The 20,417-nt window shown below is 41.6% G+C and overlaps 1 protein-coding gene and 1 pseudogene across 14 annotated transcripts in view; one reads left to right on the top strand and one right to left on the bottom strand.

The window, feature by feature from the left end:
- The window catches only part of MAPKAP1 (MAPK associated protein 1), a 200,927-nt gene that overhangs the window by 127,634 nt on the left and 52,876 nt on the right, over nucleotides 1-20,417 (bottom strand). The gene's annotated exons all lie outside the window — the stretch shown is intronic.
- Nucleotides 10,860-11,887, top strand: LOC118600372 (annotated as a pseudogene).

Genomic DNA, 20,417 nt, shown 5'->3' with positions numbered 1-20,417 from the left:
CTAACTTGTTTTAGCAGCATACTTTACAAGATGGTAATTCCTCTGAAAGCAAATTAAACTTAGAGATAATTTTTAGTGCCAGAAAAAAAAAAAATCAAATGGGAATATCTCAAGAATCCAATTTCCTTTAGGAAATATATTAAGTGGTTTCCTAATCATGGTATTTAAACTTCATTAGGTATGAGGAAGGAAGGAGGAAGGGGGGAGGACAAGAAAGAAATGGGGAAGGAGACAGAAAAAGGGTGAAAGAGGGAGGGAGAGAGAAACTGATGGAGGACAGGAAGAAGAAAGGAAAAAGGGAAAGGAAAGAGCGAATGGGAAAGGAAGTAGGAAAATAAAGGAAATGGAAAAAATCAACAGGGATAACACACGAAAGTATGCTACAGATCACTTTGTAGAAAAAGCAATCATTTCCTTTCTATAAAAACCTCTCTAAGAATGGGAGGAGGACATAGGAAGTAGTAGAAAAAGACCTGGAAGCTGAAGTAAGATAGACTAAAGGGTCTTGTGTCCTTAGCTAAATAATACAATCTCATTTAGCCTCGGTTTCCATCCATCCTATGAAAGATTTAGCCCCTTCTTTAGGGACACTGAGACACTATGGATAAAGCAAGCCCCTAGCCCATTCCCTGCACAGACAGATGCTCGGTAAAAGGTGGAGACGATGATGGCCATGAGGAATGGGTTCAGGGGAGCCTAGGTGACTGCAGCCAACACCGCAGATTCCGTGTTCCAGATATGAAAAAGAGGGACAAAAGCACAAAACGCACATGAACACAGAAGCACCTACCACACTGTGCCACTGCGCTGAAGAAAACTCAGATCACTGGCAACTGAGAAGAAGCAGTGTCGTTTCTCTTACTCTCATGTTCGCTAGGTCTCTGAGACTGTCCATGTGGCAGAAATTGGAAAGAAAACAAATGAGCTTTGGATTCACAGACCTGGGGTCTGAATTCCGGCTCGGCTGCTTACTAGTTGTACAAACTCAGGCGAGAGCATTCGCCTCTTTAAGCCTCAGTTTCCTTACCCCGAAACAGGGAAAATAATATATACCTTGTAGGGGAGCTGGAAAGAATGAATTAAATAGGTATCGGGCACTCTGGCAGCTAGTAGACACTCAGTTTCTATTACTTGATGTTTATCCCATGAAACTGCTAATATCCGATCATTTATAATACACAAAAATTACAATTTCATATGGTTTCACTTAATATTACAGTGACTAAGAAAATAAGTAGCACGAACAAGAAAAATTGAAAATTCTCAAAAATGTAATAACCTATACTTCTATCAAAATAGGAAGACAACCTCGAAACAGTTTTTTTATGACTGACTCATGATTCCAACAATACAGCAGCTAATATTTATTAAACATTTACTATAGGCCAAATACTATGCCATACATTTAACATCCATTATATTAGCTTATGGACTCCCAAGACAACTCAATGAGATAGATTCGATTTTTCTCTCCATTTTACAGATGGAACAGAAGCTTGGAAATAAAGGAACTTGCCGAAGGTCACACAACTGATGAAGCTGGAATGCCGACCTGGAGCTTGAGTTCTTACCACTTAAAATTGCCTCCCCACACTGCAAAGCTACTTGTTTTGCTTTGAATAAAACTGTATGAGTGGGCAAAGGACTGGAATAGACATTGCTCTGAAGATAAATATAAATGGTCAAAAGCACATGAAAAGATGTTCAACATTAATAATCAGTAGAGAAATACAAATCACAACTACAATGAGACACCACCTCATATCCATTATGATAGCTGCGATCAAAAAACAAACAAATAAACGAACGAACCAGCCAGTATTGGCAAGGATGTGGAGAAATTGGAAACCTTGAGCACTGCTGGTGGAAATGTAAAATGGTATAGACACTGCAGAAAATAGTATGGAAGTTGCTTGAAAAATGAATAGAATTACCAAATGATCTAGCAAATCCTCTTCTCGGTATATACCTTAAAGAATGGAAAGCAGGGTTCTGAAGAGATATTTCCACACCCATGTTCATAGCAGCATTAATCACAATAACTAAAACAAGAAAATAACCCAAGTGTCCACGGATGGCTGAATGAATATGCAAAATGTGGAATGTTACTCAGCCTTAAAAAGAAAAGAAATTCTGCAATATGCTACAACAAAGATGAGCATTGAGGATATTATGCTAAGTGAAATAAGGCAAGTCACAAAAAGACGATAAATACTGTAAGCTTCCACTTACATGAGATACTTAGTCAAATTCACAAAGACAGAAAGCAGAATGGTGGTTGTCAGGGGTTCGGGGGAGGGAGGGAATGGAGAGTTATTGTTTAATGGGCAGAGGGTTTCTGTTTTACAAGATGAAAAGAGTTATGGAGACAGACGGTGATGACAGTTATATAACACTATGAATGTATTCAATACCGCTGAACTTAGAAATGGTTAAGATGGTTTGGAAAAAAAATGCATGGGTACAAGAAGTAAATAATTTACAAATCACCTTTGGGCCTTCCAGAAGATGAACACGTCAGTGGGCAAGCAAGCTCCGGCAGTGACCGGGATGGGGGATGTGTTCGAAAGTCCCACTGCAACCACAGCATTCTAAGGTACTTACTTCTTCCATGTTACAGTGTTATTTAAAGAAGAAAAAAATCAGACACGCGTCAAAGTTTCCAGGAAAACCTTAAAGTTTTAATCAAATAGCTGCTGTGTTCCCATGTTACAGTCAGGCCCTTTTGCTATATGACAAAGGCAGCAAAGCTGTTTGTTTGTTCACTTATCGATTTATGTTTACGTCTCTCATTCCTTCATCCTTTGATGTAAACAGTGAACGAGTCATCACAGAAAGAGGAATGGCACTGACAGTGGATGCTATGACTCCACTTCCTTTGAAAAAAGAACTCAAGTCAAAGAAATCCCAAACGCCATGCTTTTAAAGACGGGATTCTAAAAACAATCACACTTGCATTTAAGGCTTCTTGGAGCCGCCTCTGTGGCACCAAAACCCACCGAAGATAAAGAAGATGTTTGTGCTAAGTTGGGAAAGTGGAGACATCAGCATTTCCGTCTTCAGACCATTATTTCTGCTCTCCCGACAGCACCTGATAAAGCATCTGGAGTGCTGTCTTCTGCACAGCCACTGCCTGTGCTCCGGGGTTTCCCTGGGGGTTCCTTTCCGACAATTGCAGCAGAGACTCTGAGAGGAGCCCAATCGAGCTGCCTTAACCTTCCCGTAAACTGATATTTCCATAGAGGATTAAGACAAACGTTTCTAATAAGCCAATTTCCTTTACTAAAAACCAAAGTGACAATAGTACTACCAAGAGAAATACACAAAGACAATGAATAAGACACACTTTTCTTGTCTGTGGGCAAGCGAAACATAAAGCAGAAGATCAGATGGAGGCGGGCTATACAATTCCCTCTTATTTCTGATGCTGCACAGTGGAGCCTAATAAAAAGTTACATGAGAATTGGATTGAGTCATACCAAGTTTAGAAGAAGAAAAAGGTGTACACGCTTTATACTACTTGACATGCTAACGCTGCGGGGTACATGTATTTCTGAATTCCTATTGATTAGCAATTTTTCTATTCAGAAGAATGCAATTGTGTATCTTTTCTGATAAGGTGCTTCCAGAACTCTGGGGATACCGAATGGTTACTTGTTGTACTGATGAAAATGAAAATCCCTTGCTACCCTTGAGATCCACATAGAAGGGAACGAGTTTCCTTCTTCTAAAGTACCCTGGGCAGCTCCCTTGGCAGAGCTCCTTTTGACCCAAAGCGGTAGGGACGTACTGCTTTGGGGAGCTGAGTGGAGCCAGAGGGCCTCCGTGGCCTCAGTCACCTGCCAAGCTTCATGTTCCTTTCCTCCTTTTGATCCTGTAGTGCCTTCTTTGTTTTTCCCTTTACAGTAGTGTCTTTCACAAACCTGCACTCAATTTCATGTTATTACATGTATAACGAGAGATGTTTTACATTCAACACTATGTACTGGCACCTTGAACACTTCTGGAAAAGAGAATGACTAAAATTAAAAGTAGCTAACATTTACTCTGTCAGGCACTAGGCTGAGTCTTCTATATATATTATCTCTTTTGGTCCTCAAACCATTTTACAGATAAATAAACTGCTAAGAGTTTAAAGAAATTATTAAAAGAAACAGTGAGAGAATTCAGACGGAAACCCAGGATTGACTGACTCAGAAGACCACGATCTTTCAGTACTACTGTAATTCTCTCCAATATATTTTAAAAGCTTTTTTGAGGGGAGGGGGGACTTTGTATTGTATTTTGAATCAACATTTTCATGAAATCAAGAACCATAATATAGTTATGCATGAATTGTCTCTTTCTCTTTCTTCCTATCTATAATATGTATTGTTTCTACATCATGCAAGACACCATGTTAAAAAAATTAAAATATCCTATTTTACTGAACGACTTCTATTTCAGCCACATGGCAATACATGTACCCTAACAGAAAACAACTAAAGATTCTGATAGAATACAAAAACGTTCATTTTACCTGATTCTATAGTCTGGCAAGTGTTTAAGGAATTCACAAAGGCCCAAAAATGAAAAGGGGAACCCAGAAAGGAAAACGGAACACAATTTTTGTCTTAATAGTGGTATCTGGCAAACAAGCTGATGTTAATTGGCTACTTTCTTAGTCAGCTGAATACACAGGACAGCCCAATAAAGCTGGAACCTCAAAAAACGACAGAGTAAATTAGAAATTAGCACCTCCCAACACCTGACAAGGAAAACTGCCATCAAAAAAATTGTTTTTCTTCTGAGACCAACCTTCATAAAATATTTTCATACCAAATTCACATTACCTGATGGACCAAAAAGACTTATACCAAAAATTTAAAGTTGTCCTGGGCTGGCAGTACCCCCAGGGACCAGACAGAAACATGACTTAAATAATTCCAACAAAAAAGTTGCAAGAAATAAGTTGTTATAGCCCCAAACCATAAAACATAGAAGGCATTATATAAAAGACTCACGATTAACAGAATGATCAGAAACAATATTTTTCAACAATGGCAAACAAACAAAAACCAAAACACCACCCTATTTAATATAGGCTCTTATAAATATTGCAGGAAAGGGTCATTAGACTACGAACGCATTTTCACTCCTTAAAATTTGTCTTAATAGTCTCTGCTTGGAATCAACACTGACTAGCTACGTTTTAGAGATATTTATGTTGCAATTTAAAGAGAGAATAAACATTTACCATACACCAACTTTTAGCTTAATGCCAAGTACTGTGGTGGTGGTGGTGGTGGTGGTGGTGATTACAATAATAGCAACAACAACACTAGGCAAGAGAAAGTAGTCAGAGGTATAAAAACGGAAATAAAAGAGGTAAACAGAAATCACTACATTATTCAATATATTACTGCATATTAATAATATTCTTGTATTTATGGAAATCCTATAAGAACTAATGAAAAACTATTATAAATAGAAAATCTGGTATTATAAAAAAAATACAAAATTAACATAGAAATCAGCAGCCTTCATATATTCAGTAGTTAGAAACATAACAGAAAATAAGACTCCATCGATAATAGCAACAATTGCAAATATCTAAGAATAAAAACGTAAAAAATGTGCAGGGCATATAAAAAAAAAAGTTTCCCCCAAACAGATGAATTCAAAATCCAGAAGTTATAAAGGAAAACATGATGATAAATTTCACTACATAAAAAAAAAAGTCTAGTTAAAAAAATCCATACACAAAGTCAAAAGATACACAATAAATTGGACTAATTTACCTAATATATAAAGAACTCCCAGAAAACAAGAAAAAGATCAAGAATCCAATATATCTGGGAAGTTCACGAGACTGCAAAGTTTCTTTAACAGACGAGAAGCTTGATTTCATTCATAAGAGAAATGCAAATTAAAATTAACAGATTCACTTTTCACCTATTAGATTGGCAAAAGTCCAAACATTTGATAAATTCTGTGGTGAAGCTGCGAGAAAACAGGCGTTCTCATATATTGCTGGTGGGAGTGTAATTGGCACAATCCCTATGGAAGGCAATTTGGCAATACTTACAAAAATTACAAATGCATATTCCCTTTGACCCAGCAATTCTGCTTCTTGGAATTTATCCTACATATATAATTGCACAAACCAACGTGCCATATGTACAAGATTATTCACCGAAGCGCTGTTTGTAATAGCAGAAGATTAGAAATGACTCAAGTCTCCATCAACAAGATAAAGAAATTATAATATTTCCAAACAATGGAGTACTATGCAGCTATATGAAGAAATGAAAAATTCTCTGGGTAATAGTATAGACAGATTTCCCAGTTACAGTGTTAAGTTAAAAAAAAAAAAAAGCAGCAGCAGTAAACTCTGGAACAGTGTTAATACTTGTATGCTACGTTTTCTGTAAACGGAAAGAACAATAAAAATACATATTCAATATCTTTGCATATGGACGCTCTGGAAGACACACAACACATTAGTAAAATGGGTGTAAGCGCCAGAAGACTGGGGGACGGAGGAAGACTTTTCACTGTTTAATACCTTTTTACACTTTTACACCACCAAAAGTATTATCTATTTAAAACAAAATCAAAAATAGACAAGATTAACAATAGCAACTATCATGTACTGAGGACTTACTTCAAGGTGGGTAGGCATGTATTATTTCATTTAATCTTCATAACACATTAAAATGGATAATATTAACCCTAAGAGAGAGAAAACTGAGGTCCAGAGAAGTTTTCACATCTGTAAACCAGTGTAAACCAGTGGTATCACCTATCTGAAGGGATGCTGTGGGAATTAAATGAGATAGTACATATAAAATACTTAGTACAATGCCTAACACACAGTAGATGCTTAAAATGCTTTACCATTGCCAAGCAATAAATATTTTCAAGAATGTTTCAATCAACTGAACCATATAAAATATAATAAAACCAGACAAGAAGTTTAGCGAAGATGTTTTAATTGAAATTTTTATACATGTAGATTAAAGTCTCTTCTAATTAATTGAAGGATTCTTTAAATATGCTATATCCTCACTATATAAATTACATGGTCATTAATATAACTGCTCATATCCCATAATTATATATGGGTCTTTGGGGCCACTACTTAAGTCTGAATATACCTGATGAGAAAGGCTATCGACTGAGAGTTAAAAGTGTAATCACTGTTTATTTTAATAAAATGAGGAGGGGGCTATAAATGTGATGGTGACTTAAGACAAATTCCCAAATGTAAGATCTGGTTCCAATATATAGTCATTTCGAACTCACTTTGTTACTCGTGGACGAGAGGCTGCCCCGCACCGCAAAGCAACAGTTACAGTCCATGTGGCTAGGCTACACAAGCAAAACGCTCCTTTGGGAAAGTTTCAAAAGAAACATCAACCTCCTCTTTCTGGAAACAAGCTATATGACCTAGGATGCCCTTTAATATTTAACCTCAATGGAAAAAATATGAAGGAAAAAAACTACAAAGCCGCTGACTTTTCATAAGCATACCAAAAGCCATGGTCAGTATAAGTGAGATAAGACTGAATTCAGGGCAAAGGCTTACAAAACATTTTAATCGTAGTTTCAAGTATCTGTGTTCATTCTGTCTGACAGATAAGCTCCACTTAGATCATCCAGTTACGTGGTAAAAAAAAAAAAAATTCACAAGTACACAAGAAAAAAAAATGGGGGCATACTCAAGTGCAGGATGATGCAAAAATATAAACAAATCTTTATCATTAACACATTAAAAGTTTAAAATTTACTGTTAAGAAAATGCTGTGAACAACGTTTAGTCTCTACGATTGTAAGGGGAGCTAGTTCTATCCACAGGCTTCCTAGCTTTAGCCACAAAATAAGTCTTTCTGCCCTTCTAGGACTACTGGGAAGAGGAGTCCATTCTCTCTGTCCATGGAAGAGTGACTTACCTGGCGTGGTCTCACCTGATCCAGGCTCTCTCAGAACTATTTGCTCAGCAATTGCTATGGTGTTCAAAAGTTTGGGGTCAGGGCTCTGGCAAGCCTTCTCAAAGCATGTCTGAGGGCCCAGATCTCTGACTGCATTCCTGGCATGGAAAGGGTATGAGGCAGCAATTCTAATAAGTCTGTCCTGTGCTGATCCAATCTCTCCTTGGATGAGTCTTGTAAAGAAGGTATTATATTCTTGTAACAGATGAAAAACTTAAAGCTTAGGAAAATTAAGCGATTTGCCCGTGGTCACATAGCTGGTAAGGAGTAGAGTCAGGATTCAATTTAGAAAAATAAACAAGCAAACGAAAACTGTAGGTATGACTCATACATGTGAGAGAAGTAAGTAAGGCTCATCCCACTGAAGCCTTCTGTGAAATTTTCATTATAGAATCACAGAAAATTAGAACAGGAACAGAAACTAATGTAGTGTTTCATGACCATCTTTAACCTGTGACCCCTTCTGATGACTATAAAAATCTCACACTCCCTCAAAAATGATGTACATCTCACCACAGCCATTAAAATTTCTTCTATCTTCTGGATATTCCCAACAGTTGAATTTCCATAAAACTTTACCTTTTCGTAAGTATTACACAAATTTTTCTTTCCTTATATAACATCAGAATATCAAATATGCTTTTTCAAAATACATTCATGCCCCCTTCAAACACGGACATACTGAAATGCGAACACTGATGACGCCGTGCGACCTTCCCCATTTCGGAGAGGGACACAGCGAGGCCCAGGGTGGGCACGCGCGCCTGTGACGAGGGGCGGAGCTGCTGGGACCGGAAACACCGACAAGGCTTAGGCAACGTACTTCGCCTGACTCGAACGGCAAAACTCCTTAGGGTGCCCCACCCCCCAACCAAAAAAAGTTAAGATGTTGTCCTATTTGACGTCAGATCCCGTGGGATTTGTGGGAATGAAGCTCTGGGAGTACTTGGATAAGAACTCCCTATGCAATTTTCATAGACTGTTGGAGCCAAAAGGGATCTCGGAGAACAATCCAGCTCCTAATTTTAGAATCAAGGAGAAAGCAGCTCAGCTAGTCACATACAAAACTTAGGCGCCCTACTTCACTGCTTTACCATCGCTCTGACTGCTCACTCATTACAATTTGCTAAGCGGCCACTGGGTGTCAGGATCTGTGCTATCTGCTGGGTTATAAAGATGAACTGGACACTGTCCCTGTCCACACAGAGCTTATGTTCTTGAGGGAGCAAAGGATATGTAAATATAATTTTACAATGGAGTGTGGAAGTACAACTTGTGGGAGTGAAGCTGAAGGAATCAGAGGAGGCCATATATGGGCTGAATCTTAAAAAGACAAACAGGAATTCACTGTTCCAGGCAGAGTGAACAGAACATGCAGAGAACAGGAACCACGGTACGTGACAGCATATAGAACGCCGGTGATGAGATGAGGGAAAGGGTACTTCTTCCGGTTTTATTGATAGAACTGACATACGACACTGTATTAATTTGAGGTATACGGCATAATAATTTGATATATGTATACGTTACAAAATGATTACAATAAGAAAAAGAGTATTTTAAATAAAATGTTTCACACTATATATTATTAAGAAAAGTCACACACATATGAAGGATAAAAGTCTAGCCATTATCTTTCCACTTGTAAACTGGGTTCTCATTTTAAGTCACTTAAGATGATAATGTGTGTCTTCAACGAACAGTTCTGGAGAAACTGGATATCTATATGTAGAAGAATGAAGTTCCGTTACCTTATACCATATGGGAAAATTACCTCAAAATAGATTAAAGGCCTTAATGTTAAGACCTGCAATTATAAAGTCCCTAGAAAAAAAACAGGGGGAAAGCACTGGATTTGGTGGTGATTTCTTGGATATGACACCAGAACCACAGGCAACACAAGGAAAAATAGACAAATGACACTATATCAAACTTAATAATGTCTGTGCAGCAAAGGAAACAATCCACAAAATAGAAAGGCAACCTACAGAATGAGAAAATATTTGCAAACCACATATCCAATAAGGAGCTAATATCTCAAATATTTAAAGAACTGTAACTCAACAACAAAAACAATTAAAAAATGAGCAGAAAACATTTCTCCAAAGAAGATATATAAATGGCCAACGAGCATATGGAAAGATGCTCAGCATCACTAATGATTAGAAAAATGCAAATCGAAACCATGATGAGGACCATCTCACATCTGTTGGGACGGCCATTATAAAAATAAATAAAACAACAGAAAACGAGTGTTGGCAAGAATGTGGAGAAACTGGGACCCTTGTGCACTCTTGGTAGAAATGTAAATGGTACACTTGCTATGGAAAATTGTATGGAGGTTACTAAAAAAATTAAAAATAGAATGATCATATGATCCAGCAATCCCACTTCTGAGTATATATCCAAAAGAAATGAAAACAAGATCTTGAAGAGATATGTGCACACACATGCTCTCTGTGGCATTAATCACAACAGCCAAGATGTTGAAGCAACTTACATGCTTACCAGTGGATGGATGGATGGATGCTACGCACATACAATGAAATATTACTCTGCCTTTAAAAAAGAATATCCTGTCATATGCTACGATATAGATGAATTTTGAGGTCATTATGCTAAGTGAAATAAGCCCATTACAAAAAGACACCCGATTCCACTTCTATGAGCTAAGATAAACTCTTAGGAACGGGGAGTAGAATGGTAGTTGTCAGGGGCTCTGGGCAGGAAGGAGGGAGCTGTCGTCCAACTGAAATAGTTTTATAAGATGAAAAAATTAGCTCTGTTGCACACCAATGGGCATACAGTCAACACTACACTGTACACTTAAAAATGCAGGTATAGGATGCTCGCCCTCCTCTCCCGCAGCTGCGACTCTGAGATACAATGGTGAAGGTCAAAGTGAACGGATTTGGCCGATATTGGATGCCTGGACATCAGGGCTGCTTTTAACTCTGGCAAAGTGGATATTGTTGGCATCAATGACCCCTTCATTGACTCAACTACATGGTCTACATGTTCCAGTATGATTCCACCCATGGCAAGTTCAAAGGCACAGACCAGGCTGAGAATGGGAAGACTGTCATCAGTGGAAAGCTCATCCATGTTCCAGGAGCGAGACCCCACCAACATCAAATGGGCGATGCTGGTGCTGAATATGTTGTGGAGTCCACTGGTGTCTTCACCACCATGGAGAAGGCTGGGGCTCACTTGAAAGGTAGAGCCAAGCGGGTCATCATTTCTGCCCCTTCTGCGGATGCCTCCATGTTTGTGATGGGTGTGAACTATGAGAAGTACGACAACTCCCTCAAGATGGTCAGTCAGTAATCCCTCCAGCACCACCAACTGCTTGGCCACTCTGGCCAAGGTCATCCATGACAACTTTGGCATCGTGGAAGGACTCACAACCACAGTCCACGTCATCACTGCCACCCAGAAGACCGTGGACAACCCCTCTGGGAAGCTGTGGCGTGATGGCCGAGGAGCTGCCAAGAACATCATCCCTGCTTCTACTGGCACTGCCAAGGCTGTGGGCAAGGTCACCCCTGAGCTGAATGGGAAGCTTGCTGGCATGGCCTTCTGTGTCCCTACCCCCAACGTGTCAGTTGTGGATCTGACCTGCCATCTGGAGAAAGCTGCCAAATACAATGACATCAAGAAAGTCGTGAAGAGGGCATCAGAGGGTCCCCTTGAGGGCATCCGGGTTATAGTGAGGACCAGGTTGTTTCCTGCGACTTTAATAGTGACACACACTCTTCCACCTTCAATGCCGGGGCTGGCATTGCCCTCGAGGACCACTTTGTCAAGCTCATTTCCTGGTATGACAATGAATTTGGCTACAGCAACAGGGTGGTAGACCTTATGGTCTACATGGCCTCCAAGGAGTAGGAGCCCCCTGGACCACCAGCCCCAGTGAGAGAAAGAGGCCCTTAGCCCCTGGGGAGTCCTTGTCCCAAATCGATCCCCCAACACACTGAGAATTTCCTGACTTTCAGTTTCCATCCCAGACCCTCTGAAGAAGGGGAGGGGCTTATTAGGGAGCCCTACCTTGTTGTGCACCATCAATAAAGTTCATTGCACCTAGCCAAAAAAAAACCAAAAAACAAAAAACATGCAGGTAGAGCACATTCATCTATATAGTAGAGGCAGGCAAGGCCATGGCTAAATCAAAAGTTATTTTTAGATGTCTTTGTAGTACAATAAACATGGCTTCTGCAACACACTTAACTCATAAACATATTCAAGTGCCATGAATATCAAAATAAGTTTGCAGGCTCGAGCTCAGAAACTGACCATGTGGAGTAGCAGGATGTAAGAGCGCTGAGAGGCGGGAGGCCCTGACCTGGGGGTGATGTAAGGCCTTAGATGAGATCTCCCACAAAGTACAAATGGAAGTGCCAGTGGCAGGAAGCGATGACATTTACACTCGTGTAACCTCTGTGACAGTCGAGGGTCTAGGAACTCTGACTCGACAATAGCCGGCTAAATCCCTACTGTGCCATCCTCCGTGCTAGGTGCTTTGTAATACACTATCTCTGGCCTTCCATAAACTACGTGGCTTAATTATTTTACAAATGACACAGGCTTAAAAAGAGAAAATCCGTTACCCCGGGCAGTGCAGCAGCCCTCGGATTTCAATGCAAGTCTAGGGAGCTAGGGCTCCTTCTGTCTTACGACACTGCCTCCCACGCTGCCCAACGCTTAACCACGGAAAGATACATCGTGCTTCCTCTGCCGTGCCGGCCTGGCAGAGCCAAGCAGGGCCCCTTCTACCTGGGAACCCTTCTACTCTTTTCAGGCGCTGCTCAGACCTTCCTGGGTCTTCGGTTCTTGGGCAGAGTCTGTAAACCCCAAATCAGTGCCCTGGTTCCCAGTCCCCAAGGCCTTCTGGTGGCCTTCGTCTGAACAAAGGCTGTTTGTAGTTGCCAAGGTCTGTCTTACAGGAGCTCACACTCACTAGCTCCCTACGTTTGCTAAATGGAGGCAGAGTGATTTACTCAGACCCAAGGGCATCAGACCTTGCTCAAAAGATAACCACCGGCAGCGGATCAAAACCTTGATCAAGCCCCGTCTCTTGCCTCTGCCACCCTCATCCCCTATGCTCCAGGCAAACTCAACCACCTGTATTTCTCAGAACCCACTGGAATCATTCTCTCGCCTTAGATTTTTACACCAGCATCTCTTTGGTGTGGAAGCCCCCCCCCCACCACCCTCTACGGTTTGGCCCAGGAAGCATGGAAGGGGTCCTCCCTAATCCTCCCCCATCCCAAGTCCAGGCCGGGTGACCTCCGGGTGCTCTGCTCTAAGGAACCCTGCCCACTGAACTTGCCCTCTCACAGCACTTGAGCTGTACCATAATAGTCTCTGCCTCCTCTTCTGACAAGACTGCCCATCCCTGCGCTTAGGGTCTGACCAGCTCTTCATCATTGTATCTTCGGCATTTGGCAAAGCTCTTGGCACATGTCGGTGCTTAAGAAACAGCTGAGAAATGAACAAATGAATTTCTCTTCCAGCTACCTAGCTCTGCTGAGTCACACTGAGCTTACAACCAACATGACCCCAAACCTTCCTTTTATGCACTCCTTGGTTAAACCTATTTGCCCCTCTTCCCTTTCTCCACCACCCTCCTCATATACAAATGACTGCATTTTATGACCTAAAGTACAAGTGTCATTTTGTCCTGGCAAGGCCACTCTAGTCCCTGCCTTTGTCACTGGACACGCATGCTATTCTTTTCAGTTTCTACCTTTCACAAATGTGATCAGTTATCATCAATGTCCTCATTCAGGTCCCCAACAGCAATGAACACAGCCCTGCAGCTTGCCACACAGACAGCTCTTCATTCTGACATGAACCCATTAATCACCACTCTTCGCTTAGTCGCTCAGCCAGGTCAAGTCCACCTGCCCACAACCTGACCAGCCATCATTTCCCCGGCTTGTGTACAAGAGTATTTTACAAGAGTCTGCTAAACAGTTAATGCTGTACTGAGATTTGGAACATAAGGACCATAGTACTTTGTTTAGCTAATCAACCTACTCAAGAAAGAAATGAGGTTATCCCGTCCCGCCCAGCGTGGAGAGAACCTCTGCTGGCCCCTGGTGATCTCTACTTCCCTTTTTCACATTTACAAGTCCTTCGACCAACCGCTGCTAAGAGAGATTTGTAAACCAAGACTGCTCTATCCCAAAGCTGAAGAGAGAAACCTAAGAATGCCTAGGTTACCAAAGGAGGCTTCATGAGAGAAGGCAAGTTTTAACAAAGATTTTCACACAGAGGACCAACAGAACTTGGCAGAGGACAGAAGGAGAGTAGTCAAGCCTAAGTGTGAATAATAGACAATGAGGCTAAATACGAGTAGAAGGGACGGCAAGCCAGGAAACTTAACCTGGGATAAGTAAACAGGGACTAAAGAAAAGCAACTTCCCGCTAGACTGTCTCCTTGATCACGAAGGTCAAGCACAGCTGGGCTGCTGCCAGAATTCTCATTTTGAATATCATAACACACACACATACTAGATTAAGCAGAGGCAGAAAGTAACCTCTACATGAAAGACAGTTGTCAGAATAGATAGTCTAGTTTCTCCAAAGCACCTTTTGACACAAATCCACCACTAGGATTATGTGAAATGAGCAATTTTGTTGCAAAGGACTATTATACAACATTTTCCTACTTCTCTACCAGAAAAATACAGAGGTAATTATGTACTCATAGCCAACGTAGCAAATCAGTTAAATTAAACCTGTATTTCATCTAACTCATATAGGATATGAATAACATAACTAACTTTTCTAATTTCATACTCTAATACTCCCAAGTAAATAAAAGGGGAAAAAAAGTAAAGTTTTCCCCCTACAAATAGAATCTGTCAGTTCCTAGGATGTGCACTTTTCAGCTCGTGCATCCTAAATGCATGTGGAGATATTATATGCGCTTTCTATTTAGCAATTTAATTATATCTTTGCATTCAAAGAGTGGCAATGGTTTGCAGTAATAATCAGGTGAAAGCATTCTAACATTAATATGCTGGAATCCGATGTGTTAATTTGATGCAACTTTGCCTTGACAATATGTGATTAATTTGTTCTCAGGCTAGCCCTGCTCCCAGCTCTGACAGTTTAAAATGCTGGGTTTCTTTATCCATATCGCTATTTGACACGCCTTAGCCCACTGCTTTGCTAAGACCACTGTTAATTTGTAATGAACTTGCTTTTCAGGGGGGCTCCTTCATTTTTAATTCTGTCAGTGTCACCTCCTTGAGGAAAATTACAAGTTTCCGTAGGTGTGATTACTGCCAAGTGCTGCTGATAAGAGGTTTGAGAAAACGGGGCTTTATAAAGAAGTCTGTATTTAATCTGCTAAAACAGATTTATTGCCTCCAGACAGATAAATATAATACAGAGTTCTCTTATTTAAAAGTCATCCCCAAGTTCTCCCTCACCACCACCTCCTGCCTAAACAAAAACACAGTTGCAGTTCCAGGACGCCATAATGAATCACTCAGGGAAAAGAGGTGAAAGCGTAATAAATTTAGCAATAATGGCGATTTTTGTCATCGAATTAGACTTGGAGGGGAGTCTTATAAAACATACGAATACGCTTTTCAATAGGTGGAGACATGGGGAAAAAATCCCACTGAAACAATGATGGTTTCACCTCCTTTCTCACTGGCTCCAAGAGCCCATTTCCTTCGGGAAAACTGAGTACCGGTGGAGTGAGGCATGGCTTCTCTCTCCCCGGAATATAATCCCAAGGATGCTTGATGAAGGGTTACAAGGAAGATAGGAAGCCAAAGTCCAAGTCCCAAGACATAAGCTTAACACAATAACTCGTTACTAGAGTAACAGAAGACAGCCTCTACGGCACTGTCACAGGTATGGTCCATTTACCTTTCAAAGTAACCACATTCAGCAGGTATTATCATCCTCGTTTTTCTTTCCATGAGGAAACAAACTCAACGTTCCTCAGAAGGATCTACAAACACGGAGAGGACACAACTTTGGAGCAGGAAAATTTCTGACTGCTGGTCCTCTGCTTTTCTCCATCACAACCTACGAGGTGGAAAAGTCGCCCCCTCTCCAGTCCTCGGAGAGAGCTAACCAGTCTGATGCTGGATTCACTCTCTTCAGGCCAAATGCTTGCTCTTTTTCCATTGAATCAGTGGCACACTGCTCTGCAATCCGAGCCCTCCCACCACAAGCCTACTTTTTCCACGGGGCCAGGAAGAAATCAAGTCCTGCTCATTCTACCTTCGGATTTACCTGATGTTCTTAGATGTCTATTTACATCAACAGCCAAAAGCTTAGAACGGCCCCTCTTGCCTCGAACAGCATTAGTGGCACAAGCCTCTCCTCAGAAGATTCGTTTCCCAATACATCACAAATTAAATTAAAACTGCATATGAACTACCACTGGGTTCCCCTTTTTCCCAGCTTATCTTCCCCCAGCTGCTGCTCAATTAAAAAAAAATTCAGGAAAACCGCTTCCGCTGTACGTTCAGCTGAACTGGCTCCTACCAGCGCATCGTCACCGAGAGCACTCCCCACCAAGGCCTTCTCCACAAGACTGTTCACAAGGCAGTCTCTAAGAAAGAGGCACATAAATTGGGGAACAGCTGCTCAAAGGAATGTACGCTAGTCGCTGGAAGAACAAAACAACAAAAAACCATTTACTTGCATTATAAAGAAAAATTCCAAGATTACAAAGGTAGGTGAAAAAGCAGAATGCAAAACTGCACGGACTATAAATTATGCCAAATGATGATTTAGCATCTACTACTCAAAAAGAAAGCATGAAATTTTTAAGTTACTGTAATTTAGAATTTCCCTACTACTTCTTTATCACAGTTTGTGTACCTGCTACTCTGCAGGTCCCTTCAGAGCGGAGACAGCAGTTTATTCACATGGTATTCCGCAAATAGGCGGCCTGGTAAGTTTTCACTAAATTAAACGAAACAAAAATCGCTAGGGGGCATGTCTGTATCTACTTGAAGATGACCCACCTACAAGAGCTCAGTTTAGTGTAGCACACACAGTATGACCCCCGAGCACCAGCTGTGGCCGGTGTGGTGGGGACAGCTGCTTTTCCGAGGTGCTGTCCCCTACAGGACAAACAGCTCCGGGGCAGAGACTTCGGTGCCCACTCCCAAGTCTTCCTCCTCCACTGATTTGTGTCGGAAGGAACTCTAAGGAACTGTTGCTGAAAAAAGGAGACCAGCTCTAAGATGAGCATGACTCTGAGCCAAGAACAGGCAGAAAACACCTCTCCAGTGACAGATGTTATGCCTAGAAAAGATGAAAGTTATCCTGAAAGAGAAGTACAAATCAGAACAAAAAGAAAAACAGAAAGGAGAAAAAAACAAAACCAAATAAAAAACAGTAAGGGGAAAAAATGTTAATGCATACATAGCAAAGACACAATAAAGGTAAATTAAATTAAGCAGATAATTCAAAACGCCCCCACACCTAACAACTCTTTAACTGTAGTATCTGTCAGATAACTGTACCTTCTCTAATATGTGGGTCTTAAGTTGATCTAACACTCCCAGAATGGTCATCATTCCTGTGGAGGAAATTCTACACTAAATACAGAACACAGGGTAGATGTATTAGTGTATATAATTACCAGACCATTCACAACTAAAAAGGCATTAATTAACTGAACAAAGAATCTCCCTATCTTGGTCACCTGTTATGTGCCAATGACTACAGCAGCACTGTCCCATGCATAACCCTTCAGTCTCACAACTCCTACCAGCAAGGCTGGAAGGAGAGGACACTGGGGTCCAACAGAAGTTAAGCTCTTTTTTACCCCAAACTGCACGGACAATAAGTCTGTCTGACACTTAATCCACCACACCCAGCCCCTTGCCTGGAGAGCAACGATTCTAACTGCGAAGACACACACACACACACACACACACACACACACACACACACGATTAGGAATGTCACCAGTCAGTATCTAAGTGTAACACACGTGATACAAGAGTGCAGACGGAAGGCGCGGATAAAAAGCGCTTCCAGTGTCGTGTCAAAGCGCTAACCAGGGGCAGTTTCGTCACATGTTCTAAAGAAAATGAGGCAACGGGCTAAAGTCCAGGCTGAAGAAATGACTGAAAGCAAACGTGTGAAGAAGGTGTCACTTGTGGCTGGAGAAGAAAAGTGTCAGGAAGTAAGCACAGTGGAACGACGCTGGGCAGCAAGGCGACAGAAGATCTGGAATGGGACTGGCCCAGGTTCAGGTGCTAGACAAGCTTTCTTAACGGCTGGCTTTCACGCATTCAGTCATTCACTCCAGAAACAATTACTTTGCACCTACGTGCCATTTCCTCTGTGGGATTATTTTTCCTCTCTGCCTCTTGGTTTCCTCATCTAGAAAACAAGATTAAAAATATCTAAGTTCTCAGGGAGCGTAAATGATAAACGATGCACTATTAAAGCAGCATACCTACAACAGGAAGGAGCTGATGGGTAAATAAAAGTCGAACTGAGCGGTAAGAATTAAGATGGAAAGTACGTGGGGAAAGGGTGCCGTGGCCGAACGGGCTCTGTCAGGTGGAGGAGTTTAATTTTTGCTGCCTCAGGAGGGCAGTGGGGGTTTCTCATCTGGCCACCACTGTACAGGGAGCAGTAGGGAGAGGGGACAAACGGCAGGGAGAACAGCCTCGAAGCTGCTGCTGTAACAGACGTCGGATGTGAGAAGGTCCTGGAACAAGGGAGCGAGTCGTGACTCTGAGAAGTGTCAAATCTGACAGACACTGAGAAGGAATCACTGGCTGACCTTAGGAAGACGCGGCGAGCGCGGGGAAAAAAGAAGGCAAGTGCTCCCGTCAAGTCAGATCTGCAAATGGCTTTAAAATCTCACTTTGGAACTCATCTTTCTTTGAAAATAATCACCTGGACACTGCCGACTGCACAGAAAGACCCTTTGTTTTGTACACAAAATACGCTTTAATATTTTTCTGCTTTTTCTACAGGTGACATCCTTTCTCCTAGTCAAGTCTTAAACACTTGCCGGTCTGTACAAATCACCTGGATCGGTCCAAGATTAAACTGCAATCTGCTCACTCTCACTCTCGGCCCTCAATCATTCGGGCCTGAGGAAGCACAGTCGGCAGGCACCCTGCTACACCGCGGCACACAGAACACTGTGTCATCAGCGGAACAGCGGCGCTCTGTCCCTAAGCGCTTCATTGTCTCCGAAATGGCTTCGGCAACAAATATTCCACTGGCAAAAAGACTTCATGAAAACCTCAGGGCAGAAGGAATGATCACCACCTTTGCAGCCAGTCCCTTAGGGAACACATGGAGCCACTTAAAAACTGGCTGAGAATTAACCTCCCAATAGTGAGTGGAAGACCCGCGGGAGCCCTTCGCACATCACACAAGTGTAACGCAGAGACTGGGAACGCTGGAACTGGGGTGCCTGGGCTCCCGGGCTGACTCCCCACATCCCAGCTATGTGACCTGAGGCAAGTTAACCCTCCATGCCTCAGCCTCCTCTCCTCTCAAACTGGAGAATCATACCACCACCTCACAGGACTATTGTGAGAATTAATCTTTGCATGTTAAGCACTTAAAATTGTGCCTAGAACATAGTAAATTCTCAGTATATGCAAGTTGCTATTATTGTTGCTATTATCATTACTTATATTTTACGTAATGCAGATTCCTTCCCACCCTCCCTTCCTATACTTATTGAGCACTACATTGGGCACTCTGTACACAGGCAAGAGGGACAGAAAGGAAAAAATTTGTACTCTAAAAAGGCATAAACGAGCTGTTGGAGAAGTAAAGAAGAAGCCACTGTCAGGTGAGTCAAGGAAATGCTACGGAAGAGGTGACACCTGAGTTGGCTCTTGAAGAGGACAACCAGAAACTTTCCAGGAGAATGTTACACGGCAGTAGATACGGCTTCTGGTTTCTAACCTGTAGGACCTCAATCAGCACTTCCAGGTTCCTAGGAAGCCGAGACAGCCAACTGTGGGTAGTGAGAGGCTTATCTTCCCTCCTGGGGAATATGAACTTTGCAAACAGGCAGGGACATAAACAGTCACTGAAAAACGAAATCTGCAAGATTCTATTTAGCTAGAACCTAGGCTTAAGCCTCCACTAACTTTTCCCCTAAGACTACAGTCTAGGCCTGACTCCTTTCTTTGGACTTCCAAATCCTCCTATCTTTGGATCATGGTCTGTTCATCTCACGAGACCCAGCTGCTCCTTGAAGTCAAGGCTATCCTTTAATAGATGCGCCCCAGGGACCTCTTACCCTACCAGGAGCAAGGTAAACTTTCAACAAATGTTTGATGAATCATCTACCTTGCCTACAGTAGTGTCATAAAAAGAACCTAAATACTTCAGGGTCTCTAAATGTCTCACATTGATCATAAAATTATTTAATTCTAATGATGAGTCTGACCTTGGTCATCATCCTCATTTTAC

Source organism: Rousettus aegyptiacus, unplaced genomic scaffold (genome assembly GCF_014176215.1).
Source record: "Rousettus aegyptiacus isolate mRouAeg1 unplaced genomic scaffold, mRouAeg1.p scaffold_m13_p_3, whole genome shotgun sequence".
Lineage (NCBI taxonomy): Eukaryota > Metazoa > Chordata > Mammalia > Chiroptera > Pteropodidae > Rousettus > Rousettus aegyptiacus.
This window is presented reverse-complemented; position numbering and strand designations above follow the sequence as displayed.